The sequence below is a fragment of the Harpia harpyja genome, chromosome 9 (assembly GCF_026419915.1).
Source record: "Harpia harpyja isolate bHarHar1 chromosome 9, bHarHar1 primary haplotype, whole genome shotgun sequence".
Lineage (NCBI taxonomy): Eukaryota > Metazoa > Chordata > Aves > Accipitriformes > Accipitridae > Harpia > Harpia harpyja.
The window spans coordinates 19,473,738-19,486,939 of NC_068948.1; the positions used below are offsets into that span (position 1 = coordinate 19,473,738).

Here is a 13,202-nt window from a genome sequence, read left to right on the forward strand (position 1 = left end):
CAGATGGTATCGTCACTGATGTTAACAGAAATTGCGCACACACATTTACAAGCGACTGTAGTTTGGAGTGCCTACAAATCAATATTAGGGCTGAAAACACTATTCCAAAGAAATACACAAGCTATTAATTTGAATCTTGATTCAGCTGACAACCACTGAATTTTCAGTTGTTGAAATGCCATGTTCAACATGCAAGAGAGAGGAGAGATGCGCATTGTAAAACTGCATTTATGACCAAAGCAAATCCTCTGACTGCTTACCAGTGGTGTAAAGCAGCATGCAGGACTGCTCCAACTTCCCTCTGTGTGGAGTAATATCACATGACAGAACCTCTACTGCACGAAATGGCAAGCTGGGGAAAATAGATAAGGAAAGCATTGGTATTGAAATACACAAAGAACAGCAGATACTCTTTATTGTGTAACGCATTAAATTATAGCGGATGGTGTAAGTAATTCGTAAGCATCACTCAAGTATTAAGAAAAGCACTTAAAGGAAAAAGTTTGCAAAATTCATGAAACCTTTCTTCCCCCAGTTTCTGAATCCCCCCTTTTGAGATATCCTCAGGGTACAGATGGGAACATGCAGATTTTTAAGTTGGAGTATGTACGTTTCACAAGCCCAGTAAAATCACACAGCGTGCTACAAAATCCAGACATCAAAACGGCAGGAAAGACAGACAAGATTCAAACTGACACTGAAGATGTAGCCCAATCCCCGCCCCCGCCAGTCCACCAAAGGAGAAGTCCCTTTCCTTCATGAAGAGAGGAATGGCACCTGGAATCACACTTCTGCACCTGTTTTCTTGCTTTGAGTGCAAGCTTGCTCATGCTGGTCCAGCACCAACTCAGTGCATCACCCAGCTTCGCAAGGGCCTCAGAAAATGCCATGCATGGGACTTCTGCAAGAATAACATGTCAAACAGACTTTACTAAATATCACTGGCTGAAAATTATTAACACCAGTTATGAGTAGATATCCTTTTGTGTTCCTTTACTGGGTGGCAGATGTCCATACCTGATTTCTTCAGAAAACTAAGAAATGCCATAACAATATGGACACATACTGAATTGCCAAATTGCCCAGGTCACCGCAAATCAACAAAGAAACCCACTTCTTACTTCCAGTGAATTACATGTATTAAGGTTTCCAAATTACTGTCAAGACCAATAGATTATTCACCTTTTCATTCACCTTCAAAGTTGGAGATAAATACATCACAGGAGGATTGTTTTGTACTCAGATGCAGACATATCCCTTCAGCAAGGGCACATCAACAGATATTTTCAGCTTGCAGGTAATAATCTCTAAAATTTAAGTCTAAAACATTTACCACACTGTATGAAATGATAACACAATCTCAGCTTGCCTGCACTTGCCAAAGTCATAGTGAACAACCCTACCAAATGCCCAGCTCATGTACCTCTCCTCCTTTACTCAAGAAATGTAATTTTGCTTACAACCTTTCCTTAGCATCTTCTCTTCAATAAGCTACTGAAACCTGAGCACTTACACCCGACAATATGTCATACAGGTCTTAAACAAGGAATCAGATGATCAGGAACAGGACCTGCTAAGCCTCCACAAATGTTTGCATTTACTCCTTACACAGACGCTTAGCAGAGATTTCCATGCTTTGAGCTATGGGCTTCAGAAGACGTGGTCGGCAGCTGCTGGCATTCACAGTCTGCTCAGGGTGAAGGGTCGTTAGCTATGACACAGGCTCCTAAGTAGGAGCTGGTTTCCAAAACCATTCAGCCCCTGTAAACAGCTTCGTGTTAGTGGCCCCGGATAACCAGACAGAACCAGCTGCCCTGTCACGCAATGGCATCGGTTGTGTTCAGACACAGCAGCAGACTTCTGTCAAAATCCCTGGCTCAGCACGATTGCGGCACAGCTGAGAGCTGGCAGGTCCCCCGCATCTCACTACCTAACATCTCAGCCCTTTTGAAAACTTGGATGTTTAAACATTAATTTTGTGTTGAAAGAGGAGCCAAATATTCAATACATCATCCACCAGTTGGCTGGTGGACCTGCACACCATCATTTGATTTCTGCTGTGGTGGTCAAGAGGTCTGGGCCAGGTGGGATGCCAGCCTCTGGCACAGGGTGGGCAGCTGGGGAGGAAGGAGCTCCTGAGCTTGAACAGAGTGAGATCCCAGAGAGTCACGTCAGCACTTCTGAAGTATGTGCTGTGACTCTCCAGATGACATTGGGGGTTTTAGCCCAACTTAAAACAACAGTAGAGCTGACCCAAGAAAGCCTGTGAGTTCCTGATCCTGCTCCCCACAGACTTTTACTATGTCAAGCTCAGAGTTGCCAAGTATGTAAGCTAAGGGAGCCCACAGGCAGTTTTTGCTTGCTTGGCCAGCATCAGACTTTAGCTTTCATTGACCTTGACAGCAATACACAGAAACTACTTTCACATGAATGAACTATTCTTGAATAATTTCACCAAATATTTTAAGATCAAGACATTTGCTTTGAAATACTAACCTTTACCTATCCTCCTTTTATCTTCACAAACCAGCAAGAGGAATCCTGCCAAGGCAGTAACCTGTTTGGCTCACGATGAGTTCCTCTATAGGCTCCTTATAATATTTCAGTGCACTGCAGGCCTCTTGCTAATCATTGAGGTGAACGAACTTGAGTGGCTGCCTGGAGTGAGCTTTAGGAGGACTCGAACCCTCCAGAGGACAAAATTGTAAAAAGAACATGGGCACCTATGGCCAAATCACTTCAGCATGAGGGAGAAACATTTTATTTTGTTTTAGTGGGTTTCTTTTGAAGTTGTAACCTCTCAAAAGTGAAAACTAAAAGCCTTATCTTTCATGGTTTTTGCATTTCTCCCCATATCATTCTGTCTAGTAACTACCTTGACATCTCCTTTAACTGTCCTGGATGCATTTGATTTCCACGCATTGATTTTTTTCTGAACTTAATTTGTATCAGATTTTTTTCCCTTGTCCAACTCATGAAACACTTTTTTCTTGCGCCCAGCTGCTGCTGAATTTCTTTCCTTCTCAGATTTTACATACAGTCTGACTAGTCTGCTGGATGAGCACACTAAAACTCTTCCCTTGGATCCCATTTGGAGTTTGGATTCCTAATCTAACATCCCCTTACATAAAATGCTCAATGCTACAACTGCGCACCTATTTTTCATGGCATGATTATTACCATACCTCTGCCAAAATGAATATCAATCTCAAAAACATAGCTTTACTTTTCTATCACCATCCATTTGCATGAGTTTGTGCACTCTTCTTGTGAATAACCCAGTGAGCAAGACTGCCGGCGAGAAACAGGCTACATGACAATATCTGCGGAGAGCAAACCCCGCATATGCAGTGGTACCACACTCCCAGCTTGCGATGTAGCTCTCCAACCTAAACAAAATAAACCTGCTGACATTTTCAGTTGGGAATAACAACCCTCTGAGTACCTGCTTTTGAATAAGCTGTAGGAAGATAGGAAAATTTAAGCAAGAAGCCTGTTCTGCCACAGTCACTCAGGAGATTACTGTTGCTGCTTTTGATGACTGTAGGACCATTCACAGCTTTTCACCATGCCACATATCCATCTCACTGCAGAAGAAAAGGGACAAAGGGTGCCTGAAATGCAACCCCTTTGAAACAAACAGAAAGCAGGAATTGTAAAAATTCCTCTGGTGATCCTCAGCTACCTATAAAGATTAGGACTATCCAGAACTACACAGCAAAGAAACAGAAACGTCAAATTGGATCAAACTTGCAGCTATATCATCAGTGACCGTCTCAGTCCCAAGACTGGTTCAGAGCCCGGAATATTGTGTGTAGGGCCCAACAGATGATACCTTTAGTGTCCAGTGGCGGGAGCAGTCATTCCTTTCACTACTTTGTGCTATTATGCTCTGTATTTATTCTCTGAATTAGAATAAACTTCTTCAGATTTATTTGTTTGGGGTTTTTTTCCTGAAAAGAAAGCCTAACAGTAAATAGAAAAACACGGACCTTTGGTCTTGTTTTACTTCATTCTCCAGCCTCTTTGTTTCTGCCTGCATTTGGTGTACCCGCAACAAGGTCAGGTTCCCAAAAGAACAAAAATTTTTGTTGAGTCATAGTTGGGTTAGTGTAGAGGGTGCTGAAATCAGGCTCCAAATGGTTTGTTTAGAGTTTTTCCCCCTGCTTTATTATGTCCAAGCTACAAGCAAGTTTGGCATGAGCTTTTGTAGTCCCTACTACAAACACCCTAGACCAGAGGGATGCGATGGTTGCACCACTGTGCTTCACACATGTGTAAATGAGACTTACACTGGGTCACAGAAGACAGAATTAGTAAATATGCCACAGCCCAGTGGCTGGGAGATGCAATTAGATGTCTGTTTTGAACAGAAAATATTATCCATTTTGTTTGCAGAGCTTGCCATATGATTCCCTTGAGAAAACACTAGAGGAAAGCCTTAAAGCTTTTCACACTTTCAGGGATGCCTAAACCCATGTTATTTTACTCCACCTGAGCTGTTGCTCACAGGCCTTCCTGGTAGGTGTTCTCACCCACTGGGCCCTCTCACCAGTTAATGACCTAAGAAAGCCCCATCCCACAGCAGATAACATACAGTGCAAACAGCCAGGCCTATTAGGAGGAATTTCACCAGACATGACTGTTGGCTTTGTTGCACGGCCTGAGTCACGTTACAAACTTTCAAATGAGATTTCAAATAAAACACAATTCATGGCAGTCTGAGTCAAGAGCTTTCATTCTTTCTGTTCAAAAGACAGGCCTGATTTACCAGCAACCAGACAGCAATCCCTATACATGCAAGCACTTGGTTCAATAGCTCTCCCATTAGGAGTCTGGTCCCATTAAGACTAATCACACAGATCTTTACCGTGTGGAGTTGAGTTCAAAACTTGACCCAAAGCCTGTACCTGCACATAGCTGATGTCAAACATCTTAAATCTTCCACTTTGGGTCTAGGATTTTGTTTAAAATAACTTTTGCTCAATTGATAGAAAAGGCTAAACTCCAGTGCACGAATGCTTCCTATTACAAAGCCACTGAATATTTCAGGCTTCCAACGGTAAGATTTGACAAAAGCTGGAGCCGAACCTTGGAAATTGTGTGGAAATCCCCCTTGGTATAAGTGTACGTATGATACTTTCTCCTTTTTTGCCTACAGTAGCAATACGCAAACTCATAAACAATAACTTCTCAGGCTATCAGAAAATGGATGATCAAAACTGTGTAAGACCTACACAAGTAACTGGAGTCCTGCATTGCTTTTATGCAAATTTGCCAGCCAACTTCAAACACTTATGAGGCTTATAACAAATCTTGCTCTCAGGAACACCTCTGATTTCCTTTTTGCAATAAGTGTTTCATTTAATGAAAGTTAAGAGAGATTTAAACGTTATTTTTGGCTATAGACATTGTAACGCATTAAAAAATCAGTACTAAGAAGAATAAACTTTCAAAAGGTATTACAGTTAAGACAGTGCCTAAGGTCCACTTATTGTAGTAGACTCTACCTGGACAAATCTTAACTGACATCTGTCCACTTAACATCTTTTTGAACAAAAGATATTCTTATTCCAGAGCATAGTTATTCAGAGACAGCTATTGGGTTTTAATTTCACACCCTGCCTTGATAACAAATTAACTTGAAAGCATAGATAACCCTTTGTTAAATTCAGGCTGCCCTGGGCCTGCAATCTTTATTTCCAATAGAAAATTATAGAGCCAGGTTTGCCCTGGATCTATAAGCAAACAGTAAAACTTAGAAACAAAATGTGGGTTTTTTTTCTGGTGAACAGCAATATGATCAGCTCTTACTCATACTGTCTGAAACAAAGCCCGACAAAAAGGGCCCTGGATCAGGCTCACAAATATTTGGAGAAAGCCAATTTAAACTCTCTGAAGTACTTACGGATAGGAAAAGTGCCAAGTTGTATTGTTGAAATTACCCTTTCCGCAATGCGAAGAGTGGCCCCTTTCCCTGAGGCCCAGACGTTGCTCTACCTGGGAATCTACATATGTTCACGTGCACAGTGGATTTCCCTTATCTCCACAGCTGTGATTAGGTCTCCTCTTAGATGTGGATATCATCAGTCAAAGGCAGTGAGTATGTTAAGGTGCATGACTTGGGACACCTCCAATTCCTGACTTGAACACTCTCATACAGCCCTGAGGAAGGAACCACATGAGGAAGACTAAGCTCACTCCACTGCTAAGACCCCGTGGAAGGAGAGGCACAAAGTCATCATCAGAACCTATTTCAGTCTCCACCTAAATGTGAAAATAAGCGACAACAGTAAGTCCTAAAGACACTGTTCATTTGCTGCTTGCTGCAGCTTTGATGGGCTGTGGTCAGGCTACGGCCGAGGACTTCTGAAAATGCCCTTCTCACAGCCCAGCTGTGCCTATTCATCATCTTCTGCTTCATGGGTATTTTAATCCGACGGGCGGGGGGACCTAGACTTTCATGAGTACTCTTATGTAAAGAGAAATCTCACTGTTTCCACTGTGAAATTTTGCCTCAGGCAACTTATGAATGTTCCAGGGGAGATATTCACCATTTTCAGCAAAACAGCTGACAGATCCATCTGCTGCTCTTGGTGATATTGGGTGCAATTTTCAAGTGTCTCAGTAACATACGCTCCTACAGTCCCAGTGAAAAGCCAAGTTCCCCCCCACATGACAATTGCAAGGGAAGGGGAAACAATAAACTTTTGTTCTAGTTTTTTAAATTTTAAGGGTAAATTGCTTTTGAAATATCTCAACACTGATAAGCATGAAGTTTGGAAGAACTGGTTTTATACAGTTACAATAAGTTTCCCAAGAAATACAGATGCCCTACAATTATAATATGGAAACTTTTTTATCTTACACTTTTTCAACAGCAAAAATGTTGATTTAGATCCATTGCAATATTCTACAAAGTCACATGGACAACATTTTCAGGTAGTTGTCTTTAATGAAAAAGTAAAAATGCTTCTTTTGATATTAAAAAAATGAAACATTTCAATTTGAAATTTATTTTCACTGTACTAAAAACAGGTTTGAAGAGCAAGTGCTTAATTTGGGTTGAATTACATGGTTTAGCTGAACCCATATTAAATTTCTTCCTTTAGATTTTGATTAGCCAAAGAACCAAATTTTTCTCGTTTTGAAACATCTTCCCCCTAATTTTTCAGAATTACTCTGAATTAAAAGTGAGTCATTCACACAGGTGTCCCCACAAAATTACGGGTCAGGGAATTTTGAGTCTGCTCTTCCATGAATGTGTGAAACAGAAGGACTTGAATCCTGCTCTATGGAAAAGCTCACTGTAAATTTATCTGCATCATAGCTGCATAGGCATCTACAACATAATCATAGGCACAATCACGCACATAGGGTTAGCTGCCAGCAACCTCAGTTGCCAAACATCCTGCAGATGGGGTATGAGGGACTCATCTTGCATTTAACCCATAGGGGAACACATCACGTCTGCAAGGGAGCCCCAAAGCTGGCAGCCTTTCTACATGCTTTGTACCAGGTTAATAAAACAAATATTGACACAATTTGTTTCATTTTGGTCACTACTACGTTGGTCCTCTTGGCCCATATCAGCAACCAGGGACTAGGAAATTGCCACATCTGATGGTCTCCTCTCCTTGTGTTATTCAGCCTTATTGGAGTAGGAAGAAACAAAGGAAAAAAATAGCCCACCAAAACTCATGTTTGGCAGCTGCCAGCTTCTCCTGAACTGCCAACGGTGGCTTTCATCTTTCTATGAACGCTGCGTGACTGCTGGGGGAAGAGATGGCAACAGAGCAACAAAAGAAAAAACTATACACACACAACTGTGTTCAACAGTGCCAAATCTGACTCTCCCAGTGCTGGTTAAAAAGGCAAAGTTTCTCAGGCTTCCCTGTAAGGTCACAGCTGGTACTTCTATGAATCTTCTTATTACATGGGAACGAGGCAGAGGTTCATAGAGAGAGACAGATGGCGAGGAGCAATGTTACTTATCCTAATGTGCATGTGAGACAAAGAGCTTTTTGGCATACCTCTCAATCCCAGTCTTCGCTGCGCCATGTCGGGCAGCCGATCCCCGCCAAGTGTTTGCTCCCCTCCACTTTTTATTCCTCCCCTCAGCAAGTCCGATCCTACTTGCCTTCAGTGCTTACATGAATCACACTAGATGTTTTCCAGAGATTTAGGCTCTGATGAGCAAGGCCAGCAAAAACAGCAGCAACAAACAAACAAGCCGACCCGAGCCAAGTTTGCCCACCACCGTGCATTTGCATTCACGTAGGCCACCCCCTCCGCCTGCCCCGGCTGCCAAACCACAAGAGCGGTGGCAAGAGTGGGAACAGGCAGCCCTGGGGACAAAGATTCAGGATTTGGGTTGTAGACCTACGTATTAATCACACTGAAAATACAAATTGTGGCTGGGATTTTCAGTTGGGAAGGGCAAGGGATCTTTGTGTTGGAGGGAGGGGGGATATTAATTGTGGCTCAAGCCAGGATTTCAACTGTGGGAACTAGGAGCAGAGAAAGAGAAGGTAAAAACGTAGTTTGCATATTGGTTGAAGTAAAGCTTAAAATATGAGGGAAGGGCAGACTTTGATCTCTGTGGTCTAAGGCTATCACTGGGAGGACCTCGCTCATTCCAGCTGAATTATTCTTGGTTTTCAGCAGCAATGGAGAGAAGAATCTGCTCTCCTGAGCCCAACCTACTTATCCTGCTGCAAATGGAAAAATTCACATAGCACTTTCACTGCCATCATAGTGGAAATGCATCTGAAGTTAACGCTGAAATCACGTGAGCAGGATCTTCCAGGAAAGACCTTGCAGAACCAGAGGCAGTACTTCTAGGAGAAGATAAGGCAAGATATGGCTCCATCACATGGCAATTGCTCTTTGAGACCACCTGCCAAGGATGCAAGCTCTTCATTCAGGCAAGTAACTATTTATAACCAGGCTGGCTGTGGGGAAACCCATCCTACCTCCCAGAAATGTGATAGCCAAAAATGTAAAGACAGCTCCTCAAATTGGCACTCAGATGGTGGAAGGAGGAAGAGCTGGACTGGGAATTGGCAAGTTGAAGTGAGAAGATGAAGGGAATTGCTTATCCAGGGTATTTTTAGCTTGTGGTTCTGTAGGCAGGAAGGCAAATGGAAAGGCAAATCATGATTTGCAGCTTATGCAGGACTTTGAGCAACTCCTAACTAGCACACCATGGTGAAGGGAGAGAAGGCAAGATGAAAGCACAGTCCTTTTTTCTTTTCTTTTTTTTTTTAAAAAACTACCACTAAACCCGTCCCACTTTAATTCCTCACCAGAGTAGATGACATCACATTCACCTGAATACCAATTAAATTCAACCAGTTTTTACTTAGAAGTAACTAGAGAACTTTCTTCCAAACAAACCAAACAAGATTTAATATGTTGGAAGTGTGACAGACTGACAGCACAGGAATTTAAAAGCCTACAGCAAAAAGAGTTCACATCAACCCTGTAGAGGTGATATAACCTGTGATGGTGCTTTTTGAAACTGTCATGCTCATAGACTTCATTAATTTCAGTAAATCTTATCCTCTTCCATATACTAATTCTCTGACAAGCAATAGGACAAGAGGAAATGGCCTCAAGTTGCACCAGGAGAGGTTTAGATTGAGTATTAGGAAAAATTTCTTCACCAAAAGGGTTGTCAAGCACTGGAACAGGCTGCCCAGGGAAGTGGTGGAGTCACCATCCCTGGAGACATTTAAAAGACGTGTAGATGTGGTGCTTAGGGACATAGTTTAGTGGTGGACTTGGCAGTGCTAGGTTAATGGTTGGACTTGATGATCTTAAAGGTCTTTTCCAGCCTAATTGATTCTATGATTCTATTAATGCACACATATTTATCCATACATTGAGAACCCCATGTTGATTTTTGACCAGTGTAAATTTTCGTAGTTTCAGCAAAGGGATGCTCTACACCTCGGGCTTTATGGCACGTCAGCCTCTGACATCATTCTGCCTGCAGTCCACATAACACAGGCCTAGCAATCCCACTAGTTCTTCCTGGGCAAAATACCAGCATCCACGCTCAGCTGCAGTGGTGATGACTTGCTGACATGGGAAACCAAGGAATGGGGTCCTTCCTGGAGCAAGGCTTATGCAAACTCATCAACATTGATCAGCTACTACAAACCCTAGAGACAGTGGTCTAGTAATAACTTTAGATTAATAAGTATCATTTCACTCAGGACTAGGTACATGGCAACTCCGCAGGCTTCAACATTCCTGTGACTTGCAATTAAAAGCAGAAAAGGCAGCACATATGCATGCATCCAGGTACATTTAAAATAAATAATGAAAATGCTTGACAAACTTTCGTGTTTACTATTTACTTGTGATTTTTGTAACAACCACTAAGGAGGAGGAAAATAAAATTTCTTTTGCCGTCATTTTCGTTTCCTTCATGTTTGTAAGCAACTCCCACTGTCTCCACTACAAAAGGCAACACTGCTGCTTCTGGACATCCCACAACACTACATGGCCAGTTTCCAGCTCCCACCACAACACGCGGGAGTTTCCCTATTGACTTCAGTGGGAAATATGAGCAATCAGCACCTCAGAAAACTAATTAACTTCCATGAGTCATCCGAGCTTTAGCCTAAGCTGACTTGTCCAACATCAGGTGCAGAATTCGACTGCCATTGACTTTAAAATTCAAAGCACCCCTTCCACCTCTTGCTGTAATTTCAACTAAGACCTGCCGTAGCCAAGTGCTTCAGGATTGGAGAGTCTCCAACATTTGTGGGGCTGCTAACAGGTTTAGAGGTTACTGTTTCTTCAGCACCTTGCTGGAATGGGTCCCAGGTTCTGCTGCAGTAAACCAAGGCACTGGATTCATGGTAGCACACCATCCCTGCAAACTTACCAAAACCAAGAACAGCCGTAAGACAGGCCTTTGACGAAGAAGGATAAATGTAGCTATCTGAGCTATCATATACACAAGCCCTCTGGACATAACTATGTTGTGGGGTAGGATTTGAAGATTCAGACTTTCCATATGCACAACAGCCTGGCTGCAGACCTAGATCCAGCCAGGATCTCAGGCAGAGCAACTCTGTAGGCACACATCGGCTCCACTGCTCATGGGCAATAGGCAGACGCATTGTGCTGTAGATGTGCTGCACAGCTAACTCATGCCTGGCGAGTCCTGGCCAGAAGCACAGCTGGAGTGCACCAGCCTGTACCAGCACTGTAATAACTTGTGATGGAGACACCATGCTTTACACATATGTTGTCATGAACAAAGCATGAAATGAAAGGTAGTAGGTTAAATGTAGTTTGTTTCCCTCAATAATAAAAGTACAGATTGCAGGGGGCATTGCTTGCAAAAGGTGCCCTATTTTGCACCTCCCATCGGTGCAATATTGATATTCATATACCTAATTCAGAGAACATTTTCACCAGATAATTTTAAGAAAGGCTGAATTTAGAGGCTAAATATTCATAATACTCCAATATGCCTCACGCTTCTGCCAAGTATCAATTTCCTAAGCTGCACTGGACACAGACACTGTATTTCTAGTACAAATATTCAAACTTGCACCTGGATTTTTGCACCTCTTTTACCACTGTAAATAGTTGTAATAACAACAACACTAGCAACAAAACTATTAATATACTCCAAAGTAAATAACTATAAGAAGAAACCTTACAGTGAGCTGAACTGGCATTCATTATTCCAGTTGTTTCATATCTTTAAATGATTCTGGTCAATCGATAAAGCTCTGCAAAGTGGCTGTTGTCTGCTGATTTCTAACTCTAGTCAGTGGCATCCACTCTTTAGTGCACCACACACTTGCTGTGTAGCCATTAGATGAAAGCACTATCACCTGTCAAACAAACTGCTAGAACTGTGATAAATTAATGATCAAATAGTACAGTCTGATGTACAGTAGCAGTGCCGAGGCTAGTTACAACCAGGCCTCATGCTTTAAAAATGTAGCTGACATTAAAAAAAAATCAGCCATTAAAGAAAAATGTCACACAGCTTTTCAAAAAATATCTATTTAAAAAATGACCACATACTGATATTCCAGGATTTGGGGTTTTACTTTTACAAAAAAAAAAAAAAAAAAAAAAAGTAGCGAATGTTACAGTAAAACCTTTCTGTGTACTATGAATTTTCAAGGCAAGCAACAACGTGCAGCTAAGCAGATAGGATGTTTGTATTTTTTTGGTAAGTAGTGCCGTGTACAAATCTGTACCTCAGAGGAATCCTCTGGTGTGTCACGGACAGAACTCTTGTCTGCAAGGGAAATGTCCCGAGTTCTTTTTTTCCCTGTAATGCTTTTGATTTTTGACATCATGGGTAAAATATTTCAAGGGAGCTCCATATCACTTCTAAATATAAACAATACAAAATAAGCCTTTGCTTTTGAAGCACTTGACATCCTTTGAGCTTTGAATTTCAACTCCTAATAACTCTTGATGCTCACTGCATTAATGTGTAAAGTCCTTTTTGTGAGCTAGAAATGGTTCCTCATGTCCCTCCTGCCATTGGGTTTATGAGCTTAATTTATTCTTTTTAATATAAAATCTCATTACCTGAACATGACACCACCATTTCCATTTTATCTTTGATATAAGAACAGAGAGAAACCAAAATCAAGCCCTTAAATAAAGTCTGTAATCATCCCTCACTTTCTCTTGCTTTTCAAATTTCTAAACAAAATTAAGTAAAAATACCTTCCAGGGCACACTAAGAAATGTAAAGAGTGGGGAGAAAAAAAAAAGAAAATTGCTTTATAGTGAACTAACAAGGGACATAATTACTTATACAAGCAGCATATCTTCTTCTTGATGATATTCCTTCATGTTTATTTTGCTATATTTGTGAAAGATGGGGAGTGCCTAGGAAGAATGGATATGCTGGAAAGCTTGATCTATTGAAGTAAGTCCTGAACAAAGAGTTGCTTAATCTTAGGCAAAACATACTTTTTATAAACTTTACTTTTGCATAAGACACTTAATAGACTTTAAAATATATATTAATGGATTATTTTTTTTTAATTCTTTAAGAAACTGAAATAACTAAGAAAAAGCTATCTCCGAGATAATTCATAGAGAATGAGGATTAAGTTAGGACTTTTTGAGTCCTGATTTTAAAGAAAATTGGAGTGATCAGTGTATTAGCACATGAAAGCATCAGTTCCATGCACTAATGGCAG

At 41.4% G+C, this 13,202-nt stretch overlaps 1 long non-coding RNA gene across 1 annotated transcript in view; it reads right to left on the reverse strand.

Annotated features, from left to right (window-relative positions):
* Nucleotides 1-13,202, reverse strand: part of LOC128145989 (uncharacterized) — a 344,835-nt gene that overhangs the window by 110,371 nt on the left and 221,262 nt on the right. Inside the window, exon 3 of the long non-coding RNA XR_008236644.1 lies at nt 261-352. This is a non-coding gene — a long non-coding RNA (uncharacterized LOC128145989). The remainder of the gene's footprint in view (nt 1-260; nt 353-13,202) is intronic.